This window comes from Lycium barbarum, chromosome 11, assembly GCF_019175385.1.
Source record: "Lycium barbarum isolate Lr01 chromosome 11, ASM1917538v2, whole genome shotgun sequence".
Classification (NCBI taxonomy): Eukaryota; Viridiplantae; Streptophyta; class Magnoliopsida; order Solanales; family Solanaceae; genus Lycium; species Lycium barbarum.
In genome coordinates, this window is record NC_083347.1 from 116,448,187 (window position 1) to 116,463,908 (window position 15,722).

The window sequence follows — 15,722 nt, forward strand, 5'->3', positions numbered from 1 at the left end:
CCGAGTCTACAAAACCAACCAAAGAGTTAGTATTTCTCCCAAACTCTAAACATGCGTTTAAAGTACCTCGGAAGTATCTGAGAATCCATTTCACAGCCTGCCAATGTGATTTACCCGGGCAAGCCATATACCGGCTTACCACACTTACGGCTTGTGAAATGTCTTGTTGTGTACACACCACTGCATACATAATGCTGCCAACTGCACTAGAATATAGTACTTGTGCCATATACCTCTTTTCTTCCTATGACTGCGGTGATTGAGCAGCTGATAACTTAAAATGAGCAGCAAGAGAAGTACTCACTAGTTTAGCATCTTTCATGCCAAACCTTTCTAAGACTTTCTCCAAGTACTTCTTCTGGGTCAGGAATAGCCTGTTGGCTGCTCGATCTCTTTTGATATCCATGTCAAGGATTTTCTTAGCTGCTCCCAAATCTTTCATTTCAAATTCACTTTTCAGTTGACTTTTCAAATTGTGAATTTCTGTCAAATCCTTAGCAACAATGAGCATGTCGTCAACATATAACTATAAGTAAACAAATGAACCATCATTTAACTTCCGGAAGTAAACATAACTATCATACATGCTCCTCGAATAACCATGACCCAACATAAAGGAATCAAACCTCTTGTACTATTGTCTTGGAGACTGCTTTAATCAGTACAAGGATTTCTTCAACAAGCAAACATGATCTTCTTTTCCTTCAATCTCAAAACCTTCAAGTTGATGCATGTATATTTGTTCCTCAAGTTCACCATGTAAGAAAGCTGTCTTAACATCAAGTTGTTCTAACTTCAATCATACATGGCAACTAAGGCAAGCAAAACACGAATGGAGCTATGTTTAACAACAGGTGAGGAAATATCATTAAAATCAACTCCTTGTACCTGACTATAGCCCTTTGCAACTAATCGTGCCTTATACCGTGCATCTTCAACCCCTGGAATGCCATCCTTTTTCTTGAAGACCCATTTGCAACCAACAATTTTATTTCCTGATGGCGGCTTTACAAGAGACCAAGTACCATTCTTATGGAGAGATTCAACTTCTTCATTCATTGCAATAAGCCACTTGGCTGAATCAACACCAGAAACCGCTTCTGAATATTTTGATGGTTCTCCAATTTCTTCAGTTTCCTGCGCTGAAAAAGCAAATGCAACATAATCTCCATACCTTCCTGGTTTTTGAATTTGTCTCATTGTTCTGTGTGGCTATGGAATACTCATTTGGTTAAACTTCTGGAGCTTCAGCTTCTGGCTCAACTTCAGGAGTTTCAACTGTATTTTGTTCCACAGCTGATGATCTTCGCTCAGAAGGAATGCCAAGCTCAACCTCCACCTACTCATGTATACCTCGCTTTTTATTCTTATTACAAGAACTAGAAGACTCTTTTCTAGGATGTAACATAGAGGATTCATCAAAGGTTATATCTCTGCTAATTATAAATTTTAGTGACTTGGGATCAGGATACCAGAGTCTATATCCTTTCACCCCAGATGCATATCCAAGGAAAATACACTTTTTAGCCCTTGGCTCTAAGTTTCCTTCATTCACATGCATGTACGCGAGACAAGCAAAAAATTTTAAATTTGAATAATTAGCAGGAGTACCTGACCACATTTCCTTCGGAGTCTTAAAGTTCAATGGTGCAGAAGGAGCACGGTTGACAATATAAAAAGTTGTAGAGATAGCTTCTGCCCAAAAGGCGTTTATCAACCCAGCATTTGAAATCAAGCAATGAGCTCTTTCCAAAAGAGTTCTGTTCATCCTTTATGCAACACCATTTTGCTGAGGGGTCATCCTCACAGTTCGATGTCGAGCAATTCCTTCATTTTTGCAAAATTCGTTGAACTCATCATTATAAAATTCCAAGCCATTATCTGTTCTAAGCCACTTGACTTGTTTTCCTGTTTGCTTCTCAATCAAAACTTTCCATTGTTTAAAAGTTAAGAAAACATCAGCTTTATTTTTCAGGAAATAAACCCAAACTTTCCTTGAATAATCATCAATGAAAGTTAGCATATACCTGGCACCACCTTTTGACGGGGTACGAGAAGGACCCCAAAGATCTGAATGAATGTGATCCAAAGTACCTTTTGTTCGATGAATTGCTGGAGATTTGAAGCTGACTCTTTTTTGCTTCCCAAACACACAGTGTTCATAGAACTCTATATTTCCGATACTTTGTCCACATAGGAGACCTCTTTTGCTGAGAATGGAATGACCTTTCTCACTCATATGCCCCAGTCGCATATGCCACAATTTAGTAATGTTGGAATCAGGTTGATTTGATGTGGAAACTGCAGCAGCACCTATAATAGTGGATCCCAATAAAGTGTACAACGTACCAGATCTGCGTGATTTCATTATCACCAAAGCACCTAGAGAGATTTTCAATACTCCACCTTCACCTGTGTATTTGCACCCAACAAATTCTAGAGTGCCAAATAAGATGCGATTTTTCTTTAAGTCGGGAACATATCTAACATCGGTGAGAGTTCTCACCACACCATCGTGCATTCTGATTCAGATTGTACCTTCACCAATAACTTTGCATGGAGCATTGTTGCCCATCAAGACAACTCCACCTCCAATAGATTCGTATGTGGTAAACAAATCCCTATTGGGACACATATGATAAGAGCAACCGGAATCTAAAATCCACTCATCATTAGATTTAAAGCTATTGTTAGTAACTAAAAATATTGTTCCCTTGATCTCATCTGCAGCTACACTTGCTTCAGCGGTGTTAGTATTTTGGTGCTCATTTTTCTTTTCCTTATGCTTTTCTCTGTTTTTTCTTATAGCATTCGGAAATAATATGACCTTTCTTATGACAATATTTGCACACATGTCTGTATCTATACTTTGACCTTGATTTAGACCTCTCACTACTTGATTCTTTCTTATCAGATCTACATCTTACAAACAAGCCTTCCCGAAGGGGTGTACTAGTGTCACGCCCCGAACCATGGCCTGGACGTAACACGGCACTCGGTGCCTGACTACATGTGACCGAGCGAACCACATGACTTGCTGAACTAACATGATTTCATATTATAAGCGGAATATGACGTGAATGCATGATGAACCTTTGTACAACATAATAGGTCATATTACATAATAAAGTACTTGTTTAAACATGAGTGTGCCCAAATGTCCATATGACTTCAAATGTCTATCATGACATAACTGATTTGTCTAGTCTATGAAACCTCTATTTTGAGTTTGGACTGGAAGTCATACGTACTGGGACAAGGCCCTCAGCATACCTTTACATGCAAAACTACATAGAGAAGACAATGCTTAAAACCCCGAATGAAATGGGGCTCACCAATAAGCTAGCACGAGCAAATCCTAATGATCAGAAGCGTCGTCCTGTAAATCCGTACCTGCATCGTGAAATACAGGCCCCCGGGAAATAAAAGGGGACGTCAGCACATTGAATGTACTGGTATGTAAAGCAACCGGAAGAACAACATGGGACATAGAATAACATGATAGGAACTAAAAACTGAAAACTGGGACATGAACATGAGCATGAGCATGAGTACATAACATGGAATTGAAACTGAAACTGAACATAAAACATGAGTACTGTAAGCATGAGATAATCTGAAATGATCTGTAATAATCTGTAATACCGACATAAACCACCACGGGGAGAAGCGTGGAGTCTGATCTCTGCCCGATCAGCTAAGCCATCTCGTACCTTGCCGGGGCACGAGACATGAACATAACATAAATGGATCCAAATCCCTCAATGGGGAACATATGAAGGAATCGTCCTACTGGGCGGAGCGATTCTTATCCTACGTTGGCATACGTAGTTTCAAGCTATCTGAGCCTTCTCGGTATTATTACAACTCCCGAACATGAAAATAACATAGTTGGCTAAGAAGCCCATGACTTTCGTGAATTAACTTGTACTTGTCTTGAAATCATGATTTTAACGAAAGGACTTGTAAACATATTTTCATGAAATAACTTGTAAAAATAACTCATGCAGTTTCATATGAACATAATGAGAACACATGAGAAAGAATTCATGATTCATGGATTAAGCTAGGATTCCTAATGTCCGAAATGGAGGTTTAGGAACACAATAACGAACATACATATGGAATTCATGTTCATACATACATACATAATTACGGGCTACCAATACATTGGGTTTAATGCCCTAGGAGTTGAACTTCATAGAATTTACTAAACGGATCACGGGGAAGAACATAGAAGTTCCCACATGTGGATGGAAGTTCTACATACCTTAACCTTCCGCTTTTGAGCGTATCACAATGTCCTTCACCCCCTTCAACTTCAATCTATAGCATACAAGTTATAGGGATTCTATATTAGCAACAATATCCATGTTTTGTTCATCTAAGCATTTTATCAAACACTTAGTGGGCATGAAGCTCTATAACCCTCATTAATGGTGTTTTCTTCACCAAATCCCCATTCTCTTACTTCTAGTCATTTCTACAATCCCATTTAGATGCAATTAACATCATTCTTCATAATCCATATGAATACAACAATCCCAAATCAACAACCCAACAATTCTAACATAGTTCATATAATTATCTTCAACAACCCAATCATTATTCTCCCAATAAATCATCAATTCACAATTATAAATGATTTGGGAGTAGAAATATTACCTTTTGGGTAGTCACCACGAAATCAACACTCCCAAGCCCGATCTTTAGCTTAAAATGACGACCACAACTCGTACTACACTTTATCCTTCACGAGCTTTAGGATTCGGGGCCTTAAAATTGGTTGATTTTCTCCTTCTTCTCTCTAAATTTCTCTCTCTCTTTTTCCTCTCTCTAAAATCTGAAATGAGGGGAAAAAATGAGGCTTCTAGGGTTTCATTTTCTTTAAATACCAAGGGAAAATGGGTTGACCCAACTTGAAAACGGGTCGGGACTGTTCTGTCTTAAAACGTCCATATCTCCCAATCCCGACGTCGCTTGTGAACCCACAACCTATGGTTGGAAAGATATTTCAATAATCTACAACTTTCATTCTTTGAGTTTTTCCCAAATTCTCAACTTACGATGGGGTTATGGCCTCCCGAAGTCAGTTGACCCGAATCTCAAATGCGGACCAAAACGCGCCCACGTTACGGTACCGTAACACAGGGTACGGACCGTAACGTCGCGTCGTACCCTGATGAAAATTTCCAGAAACTTTCTGGAAATTTTCCCTGTGTTACGGTCCGATGTTACGGTCCGTAACACAAGGTACGGTCCGTAACACGAAGGGACGGACCGTATCTTGGGACCGTATCTTGGTGAAAATTTCCAGTGAGGTTCTGGAAATTTCGTCTGTGTTACGGTACACTGTTACGGTCCGTAACACGAGTTACGGTCCGTAACTCGTCACCGTAACGCAGGCGATTTTCCAGCGAACAGGCTTCAGTCAATGGGGCATAACGTTTTGCACATATATCCATTTAATCCCCATAATATACCGTTGGAAATCTTGTTAATAGGGCTACAACTTTCAACAAGGAAGTTCTTCCAGATTCACAACGGATCAAGGAGTTATCGTTGCCCGAAATAGACCTGTCAACCCACTAGAACTTTAATGATATGAGTTTAAACTTGGTTCCAAGATGCGGGGTGTTACAATATCTCCCCCTTGGGATCATTCGTCCTCGAATGATGGATAATGGTTAAGATTATGGCTGGACATGGCTTGATTACATGAATGTGAAGGAAACATGACATGAAACATGAAGACTGAACTAACATGACTTGATCTCATGGAAACATGAATACATGAACTTGAACGTGAAACATGAGGCATGAATACATAAGAAACATGACATGGAAACTAAAGGTATTTACCTTGAAAACTATCTGCCTGGTCTTCGAACAAGTGAGGATATCTAGATTTCATGTCCTCTTCGGCTTCCCATGTGGCCTCTTCAACCTTCTGACTCCTCCACAAGACTTTTACTGAGGCTACTTCCTTAGTTCTCAACTTGCGAACTTGACGATCAAGAATGGCTATAGGGATCTCCTCATAAGTCAACCCGTCCTTAACTGTGATAGTATCAGTAGAAACAACCAACGATGGGTCTCCTACACACTTCCTCAACATGGACACGTGAAACACGGGATGTACAGCTGCCAAATTTTGTGGCAACTCAAGTTCATAAGCCACTAAACCGACCTTTCGTAAAATTCTGTAAGGTCCAATATACCTGGGACTTAGCTTCCCTTTCTTGCCAAATCTCATAACACCTTTCATGGGTGAGACTTTAAGGAACACCCAATCATCAACGGAAAATTCTAAATCCCTTCGTCTCACATCTGTATAAGACTTTTGGCGGCTCTGAGCTGTTTTCAAACGCTCCTGTATTAACTTGACTTTCTCCATAGCTTGATAAACCAAATCTGGTCCTAATAACTCTGCTTCACCTACTTCAAACCAACCAATTGGTGACCTGCACCTTCGCCCATACAGAGCCTCAAATGGTGCCATCCCAATACTAGCATGATAACTATTATTATAGGAAAACTCGATGAGTGGTAAGTGATCATCCCAACTACCTTTGAAATCCAAGACACATGCGCGCAACATATCCTCCAGAGTCTGGATAGTACGCTCTGCCTGGCCATCTGTTTGGGGATGGAAAGCTGTGCTGAGGTTCACTTTGGTACCCAATCCTTTCTGAAAGGATTTCCAGAAATTCGCTGTAAACTGAGCTCCACGATCTGAAATAATGGACACTGGTGTCCCATGCAATCTGACAATCTCACTAATATACAGCTTGGCATAGTCTTCTGCTGAATATGTGGTCTTGACTGGCAAAAAGTGTGCTGACTTAGTAAGCCGGTCAACGATCACCCAAATAGAGTCGTGCCTCTTAGCTGAACGAGGTAAACCTGATACAAAATCCATATTGATCATTTCCCATTTCCAAACAGGAATATCAATATTCTGAGCCAAGCCACCAGGCCTCTGGTGTTCAGCTTTCACCTGCTGACAGTTCAGGCACTTAGCTACAAAATCTGCCACACTCTTCTTCATGTCGTTCCACCAGTACATCTCCTTGAGATCATGATACATCTTAGTGGAACCTGGGTGAATAGAATACCTGGAATTGTGGGCCTCCGACATGATTCACTCTCTGAGTCCATCTACATCTGGGACACATAATCTGCCTTGGTACCTCAAGGCACCATCATCTCCCCCTTGTTCAAAAACCGTTGTCTTATGTTTGTGAATCCCTTCCTTCAGCTGCAATAAATAGGGATCACTAAATTGTTTCTCCTTGACTTTAGCGACTAGAGAGGAAAGAGTACTATTCTGAACAACCACCCCACCGTCTCCGGATTCTAAAAGTCGGACTCCTAGATTGGCCAAACGGTGAACTTCCTTCGTCATAATTCTCTTATCCACATCCACGTGGGCTAAACTCCCCATGGAATGCCGACTAAGAGCATCCGCTACAACATTCGCTTTTCCCGGATGATAAAGAATATCCACATCATAATCTTTAAGCAATTCGAGCCATCTCCTCTGTCTAAGATTTAGCTCCCTTTGCTTGAAGATATACTGCAGGCTTTTATGATCCGTGAAAATATCAACGTGCACCCCATACAAATAATGCCGCCATATCTTAAGCGCAAAAACTACAGCTGCCATTTCTAAGTCATGAGTCGGGTAATTTCTTTCGTGAACCTTGAGCTGACGAGATGCATAAGCTACAACTTTACCATGCTGCATTAAGACACATCCGAGACCAACTCCCGAAGCATCACAATAAACCACGAATCCTTCGGTTCCCTCTGGCAAGGTCAAAACTGGGGCAGAAGTCAATCTTTTGTTCAGCTCTTCAAAGCTTCGCTCACAAGCATTTGACCATTGGAACTTAATTTTCTTTCGAGTCAACTTGGTCAACGGAGCAGAGATAGAAGAAAATCCTTCTACAAAGCGCCGATAATAACCTGCCAGACCCAAGAAACTTCTTATATCAGAAACTGAAGCGGGTCTGGGCCAACTCTTTACGGCGTCAATCTTTTGAGAATCAACTCTAACACCTTCACCCGAGATCACGTGGCCTAAGAATGTCACTGATTTAAGCCAAAACTCACACTTTGAAAATTTTGCAAAAAGCTCTCGCTCCTTAAGAGTCTGCAACACTATTCTAAGATGTTCTGCATGTTCTGCCTCATTACGGGAATACACCAAAATATCGTCAATAAAGACAATGACGAATAAATCGAGATAAGGCTTGAAGACCCTATTCATAAGATCCATAAAAGCAGCTGGTGCATTTGTCAACCCGAATGACATAACGAGAAATTCGAAATGGCCATAACGGGTCCTAAAAGCTGTCTTAGGAACATCCACTTCTTTAACCTTCAACTGATGATAACCTGACCTGAGATCAATCTTGGAATAACATTGGGCACCTTGCAGCTGATCAAATAAGTCATCGATTCTAGGAAGAGGGTACCTGTTCTTAATGGTGACCTTGTTCAGCTGTCGGTAATCTATACACATACGTAAAGAACCATCCTTCTTTCGGACAAATAGGACTGGTGCACCCCAAGGCGAAACACTAGGCCTAATAAACCCCTTATCAAGTAGATCTTTCAATTGGGCTTTTAACTCTTTTAACTCCGCTGGAGCCATTCTGTATGGTGGAATAGATATCGGCTGAGTATCGGGAAGTAAATCAATTCCAAACTCAATCTCCCTGTCAGGAGGGACTCCTGGAAGATCTTCGGGGAAGACTTCCGGAAATTCATTTACAACTGGAACAGATTGAAGAGTTGGAGTTTGAGCATCTGAATCCTTGACCCGAACTAGGTGGTAGATATAGCCCTTGGAAATCATTTTTCTGGCTTTTAGGTAAGAAATGAATCTACCCCTGGGTACTACTGAATTACCCTTCCATTCTATGACTGGCTCATTAGGAAACTCGAATCTTACCACCTTAGTTCTACAACAGACTGTGGCATAACATGAAGCTAACCAATCCATACCCATGATCACATCGAAGTCTACCATTTCTAATTCTGCTAAATCAGCTATGGTTCTGCGGTGGTAGACTAAAACTGGACAACCCTTATACATATGTCTAACTGTGAGTGATTCTCCAACGGGGGTGGACACTTCAAAGGGTTCATACAATTTTTCAGGTTCAATACCAAATTTCTTAGCAACAAAAGGGGTTACATAAGATAGGGTGGATCCTGGGTCAATAAGGGCATATACATCGAAAGTGAAAACTGTTAGAGTACCTGTAACAACATCTGCCCGAGCCTCTGCATTCTGACGGCCTGTCAATGCATACATGCGGTTTCGCCCCCCGCTTGCGTTCCCAGCCCTAACTGCATTGCTCCCCTGCTGGGCCTGATTATTACGAGGGACTGCTGAATTTGTGGTTTGCGTCACATTACCTCCGGTACCTTGCCTAGCTGATGGGCAATCTTTCTGAATATGGCCCCTCTGGCCACAACCATAACATACATTCCTGCCCATGAGACACTCACCTAAGTGTTTCTTATTACATTTGCCGCATATCGGATAATTATAGTTCGACTGACCCCCACTAGTTTGAGAGTACGAACTTGATGGCCTGAAATTCTGCCTCTTATCATTGCGGAACTTAGGGGGTGGGGCACTTGCTGTGGACGGAGCAGGTGCTGCTGACCTGTTCTTGAAGAAGTTCCTATTTCGGTTCCCGCTGAACTGTCCGGTAGATTTGACCCTCTTGTTGTACTCCTTGTCTTTCTCTTTTTGTAAGGCTTCTTCCTCCTTTAGCCTTGTCTCCTTGCCCTGCACAAAAGCAACCATCTTGGAAATAGTCATGGTCCCATTTTGTGCAACAATATTGGCTCCATCATACAAATGGGAATCAAGACCTCCCACGAATCTTCTCACTCTTGCCCTCATATCAGGTACCATGTGTGGGGCATGCTTTGCCAGACTAACGAATTCCAAATAGTATTCTTGAACTGGCCTGCCATTTTGCTTAAGTTTCAGGAACTGTTCGGCCTTAGCCTCTCTGAGCTCTATTGGCATAAAGTGGTCTAGAAATGCGCTAGCAACTTCATCCCATGTAGCATCAGGTGCACTCTCACCTCGGGACAATTCCCAAGATTCATACCACGTGTTAGCAATGCCCTGTAATTGATGAGCTCCAAAAGTAGCTGCTTCTGTTTCGGTAACTGTCATAATCCTGAAGATCTTTTGGAGAGCGTCAATGTAGTCCTGAGGATCTTCATCCTTTTTCGTTCCCGTGAATACTGGGGGATTCATTCTGAGAAAGTCCTTTGCCTTAGAAGACTCCCCATTACCTCCTGAACTTGGCCCAGTTTCCTGACGTTGGGTCTGAGCTACTACTAGCTGGGTGAGCATATTGATAGCACTCCTAACATCCCTATCCGAAGCATTCGGAGGTGTAACAGTAGAGGTGGTTGGAGCTGTTGCCTGAGTCGGAACAGTATCTTCGTGAGCTACTTCGGCGGCAGCCCTTTGGCTAGTGGCTGTGTTTTTCTTCTTGTAAGTTCTTTTGTAAGGCATTTTCTGAAAACACGTATACGCACGAGTTAGGAAATCATCCTAAAAATACTGCTCTAATTGCACGATCTAGAATATGAAAGAAATGAGACAATCCTGAATGTCCTGGTGGTCAATTGTTTATATGTGTGGGGCCCTCACACATATAAAAGAGACCCCGCTAGACACGGTTTCATAGACTCCCTAAAGACACTTGAACCTAGGCTCTGATACCAAGCTTTTTCACGCCCCGAACCATGGCCTGGACGTAACACGGCACTCGGTGCCTGACTACATGTGACCGAGCGAACCACATGACTTGCTGAACTAACATGATTTCATATTATAAGCGGAATATGACGTGAATGCATGATGAACCTTTGTACAACATAATAGGTCATATTACATAATAAAGTACTTGTTTAAACATGAGTGTGCCCAAATGTCCATATGACTTCAAATGTCTATCATGACATAACTGATTTGTCTAGTCTATGAAACCTCTATTTTGAGTTTGGACTGGAAGTCATACGTACTGGGACAAGGCCCTCAGCATACCTTTACATGCAAAACTACATAGAGAAGACAATGCTTAAAACCCCGAATGAAATGGGGCTCACCAATAAGCTAGCACGAGCAAATCCTAATGATCAGAAGCGTCGTCCTGTAAATCCGTACCTGCATCGTGAAATACAGGCCCCCGGGAAATAAAAGGGGACGTCAGCACATTGAATGTACTGGTATGTAAAGCAACCGGAAGAACAACATGGGACATAGAATAACATGATAGGAACTAAAAACTGAAAACTGGGACATGAACATGAGCATGAGCATGAGTACATAACATGGAATTGAAACTGAAACTGAACATAAAACATGAGTACTGTAAGCATGAGATAATCTGAAATGATCTGTAATAATCTGTAATACCGACATAAACCACCACGGGGAGAAGCGTGGAGTCTGATCTCTGCCCGATCAGCTAAGCCATCTCGTACCTTGCCGGGGCACGAGACATGAACATAACATAAATGGATCCAAATCCCTCAATGGGGAACATATGAAGGAATCGTCCTACTGGGCGGAGCGATTCTTATCCTACGTTGGCATACGTAGTTTCAAGCTATCTGAGCCTTCTCGGTATTATTACAACTCCCGAACATGAAAATAACATAGTTGGCTAAGAAGCCCATGACTTTCGTGAATTAACTTGTACTTGTCTTGAAATCATGATTTTAACGAAAGGACTTGTAAACATATTTTCATGAAATAACTTGTAAAAATAACTCATGCAGTTTCATATGAACATAATGAGAACACATGAGAAAGAATTCATGATTCATGGATTAAGCTAGGATTCCTAATGTCCGAAATGGAGGTTTAGGAACACAATAACGAACATACATATGGAATTCATGTTCATACATACATACATAATTACGGGCTACCAATACATTGGGTTTAATGCCCTAGGAGTTGAACTTCATAGAATTTACTAAACGGATCACGGGGAAGAACATAGAAGTTCCCACATGTGGATGGAAGTTCTACATACCTTAACCTTCCGCTTTTGAGCGTATCACAATGTCCTTCACCCCCTTCAACTTCAATCTATAGCATACAAGTTATAGGGATTCTATATTAGCAACAATATCCATGTTTTGTTCATCTAAGCATTTTATCAAACACTTAGTGGGCATGAAGCTCTATAACCCTCATTAATGGTGTTTTCTTCACCAAATCCCCATTCTCTTACTTCTAGTCATTTCTACAATCCCATTTAGATGCAATTAACATCATTCTTCATAATCCATATGAATACAACAATCCCAAATCAACAACCCAACAATTCTAACATAGTTCATATAATTATCTTCAACAACCCAATCATTATTCTCCCAATAAATCATCAATTCACAATTATAAATGATTTGGGAGTAGAAATATTACCTTTTGGGTAGTCACCACGAAATCAACACTCCCAAGCCCGATCTTTAGCTTAAAATGACGACCACAACTCGTACTACACTTTATCCTTCACGAGCTTTAGGATTCGGGGCCTTAAAATTGGTTGATTTTCTCCTTCTTCTCTCTAAATTTCTCTCTCTCTTTTTCCTCTCTCTAAAATCTGAAATGAGGGGAAAAAATGAGGCTTCTAGGGTTTCATTTTCTTTAAATACCAAGGGAAAATGGGTTGACCCAACTTGAAAACGGGTCGGGACTGTTCTGTCTTAAAACGTCCATATCTCCCAATCCCGACGTCGCTTGTGAACCCACAACCTATGGTTGGAAAGATATTTCAATAATCTACAACTTTCATTCTTTGAGTTTTTCCCAAATTCTCAACTTACGATGGGGTTATGGCCTCCCGAAGTCAGTTGACCCGAATCTCAAATGCGGACCAAAACGCGCCCACGTTACGGTACCGTAACACAGGGTACGGACCGTAACGTCGCGTCGTACCCTGATGAAAATTTCTAGAAACTTTCTGGAAATTTTCCCTGTGTTACGGTCCGATGTTACGGTCCGTAACACAAGGTACGGTCCGTAACACGAAGGGACGGACCGTATCTTGGGACCGTATCTTGGTGAAAATTTCCAGTGAGGTTCTGGAAATTTCGTCTGTGTTACGGTACACTGTTACGGTCCGTAACACGAGTTACGGTCCGTAACTCGTCACCGTAACGCAGGCGATTTTCCAGCGAACAGGCTTCAGTCAATGGGGCATAACGTTTTGCACATATATCCATTTAATCCCCATAATATACCGTTGGAAATCTTGTTAATAGGGCTACAACTTTCAACAAGGAAGTTCTTCCAGATTCACAACGGATCAAGGAGTTATCGTTGCCCGAAATAGACCTGTCAACCCACTAGAACTTTAATGATATGAGTTTAAACTTGGTTCCAAGATGCGGGGTGTTACAATATCTCCCCAGTAATAGCTCTATCTATCCGTTCTTTTGATTTTAAGATAGATTTGATATCTCTATAAGAGATATTATCCTTTCCATAAAGCATAGTATCTCTTATATGTTTAAATGACTGGGGAAGGGAAATAAGCAATAACACGGCTTGATACTCTTCTTTAACTTCAGCATCAATATTGCTCAAATCCATAAGAATGGAATCAAATGCATTAAGATGTGAGAGTATAGAAGTACCTTCAACCATACGAAATGTGTAAAGTTTTTGCTTCAGGTAAAGTCTATTTTCCACTGTCCTCTTCATATACAGGGTTTTTAATTTTTCCCATATGCCTTTGGCTGTGGTTTCTGCAGATACTTCACGTAAAACCTCATTTGAGAGGTTTAAAATGATACCTGATTTTGCCTTTTTGTCTATGACGGCAAACTCGGGGTTCGTCATACTTTCTGGTTTCTTCCCACTTCCTTCCAGTGCCATATCTAAGCTGTCCTGAATTAGGATAGCTTCCATCTTCAATTGCCACATCCCGAAGTTTGCACTTCGGTCAAATTTCTCAACGTAGGTCTTTGTTACAGTCATCTTTGGCTACTGAAACTAACCCGGTTAGATCCGGCTCTGATACCAATTTGTTAGGATTGAGAACAAGGGCAGTGCGAAATTTAGCCAAATAACGTTATAATGACAATAACAAAGACAATAATAGTAAGTTGATAACAACGACAAGCAAAGAAAATAAATGAGGCACAAATTTACCGTGGTTCGGTTAGTGTGACTTACGTCCACAAGCAGAGAGGAGCAATTTCACTATATCAACAAGAGTACAATAGAGAGTACAAAATTAGAGTAAAAACTCTAATTACCCCAAAAAGTATTCCAAGAGAATAACCTCACAAGATCACTCCAAAGAAGGGTTCACACAAGTGTTTCCCAACACAACTCTCTTACAATAATACTCTAAAAGAAGAGAAGAAGACAAAGAGAAAGAGAATCTCTTCAAATTGTTTTGTTTGGTGTGTCTTCAACTATGGGAATCCCTTCTATTTATAGAAAGTAGTACTTGGTCTCCAAGTTTTATGCCATGGGTAATGTTTTGAACAAATGTATCCACCACACATATTAAAACTTGGTGCCTAAGTTCAATCTTCCACTTGGATTCTTGCTAATAGGCTTATGCGTATATCAAAATGAAGGTGTTACACCTCTCATTTTCATACGTTGAGTTTCGCCGAATGCTAATTGTCCTAGTCTAGAGGAGTAGGACAAATATTTCGAGGTCATAAGGGTAGATATGTCCATCTTGGGTAAATAATGGAGTAAAACCATGTTTAGTAAGACTCGGAAAGGTTTAAGACTCGTCGGATCATCGGAGTTAAGTTTCGGTGGAAGTTTGGTAAAATGTCACTTTATGGCGCACTTTGTGGCGCAACAGGCGAGCAGCAAAGTGCGCTTTGCGGCCATACAGTTGCGCAACAAAGTGTGACAGTGAAATTTTGTTGATGTTGCGAGACTTGCAACACAACATACGTCTAGCAAAGCACGCTTTGCGCCTAGCAAAGCTCGCAACATGTTGTGTCGGTCCAGAATTTTCTGGACCACTATAAAAGACCAAATTCCCTTATCTGACCTCTTTTTATGTTTTTTTTATTGAGCCGAGGGTCTTTCGGAAATAGCCGTCCTACCTTGGTAGGAGTAAGGTCTACGTACACTCTACCCTCCCCAGACCCCACGTGGTGGGATTTCACTGGGTTTGTTGTTGTTGTTGTTGTTGTTGTTGTTGTTGTATAAAAGACCAAATTCGACCCAAAATCATATTTTCACCATTTTTGGACATAGAAACCTCTAGAATTCTCTCCACTCTCCATCCACAAGAAACCAAGAGAAATCCATGATCAACTACATTAATCGCACAAAATCAAGTGTAAGAAACCTACCAAAGTCCATCTAAGTCAAGAAATTCCAAGGGAAGTGGACTATGGTTTTTGTGCAAGAAGAGAATTTCCACTCCAAGCTTATTCTTCAATTATCTAAGGTGAGTTTTATGATCATTCTATGTTGTTTAAGGGGTTGAAAGTTAAAATACTTGGATTGTAGAAAGATATAGAAATTGGGTCATGAATGTGTGAATAGTGCCATTGTTGAATAGTAGTTTGGAGTGAATTATGAATATTGATGTGTTGTGATTGTAAGTATGTTATGAATGACATTAGAACGTGGAATAAGTATTATATGTGAGAAGATGCAATAATGAACTATGACCATG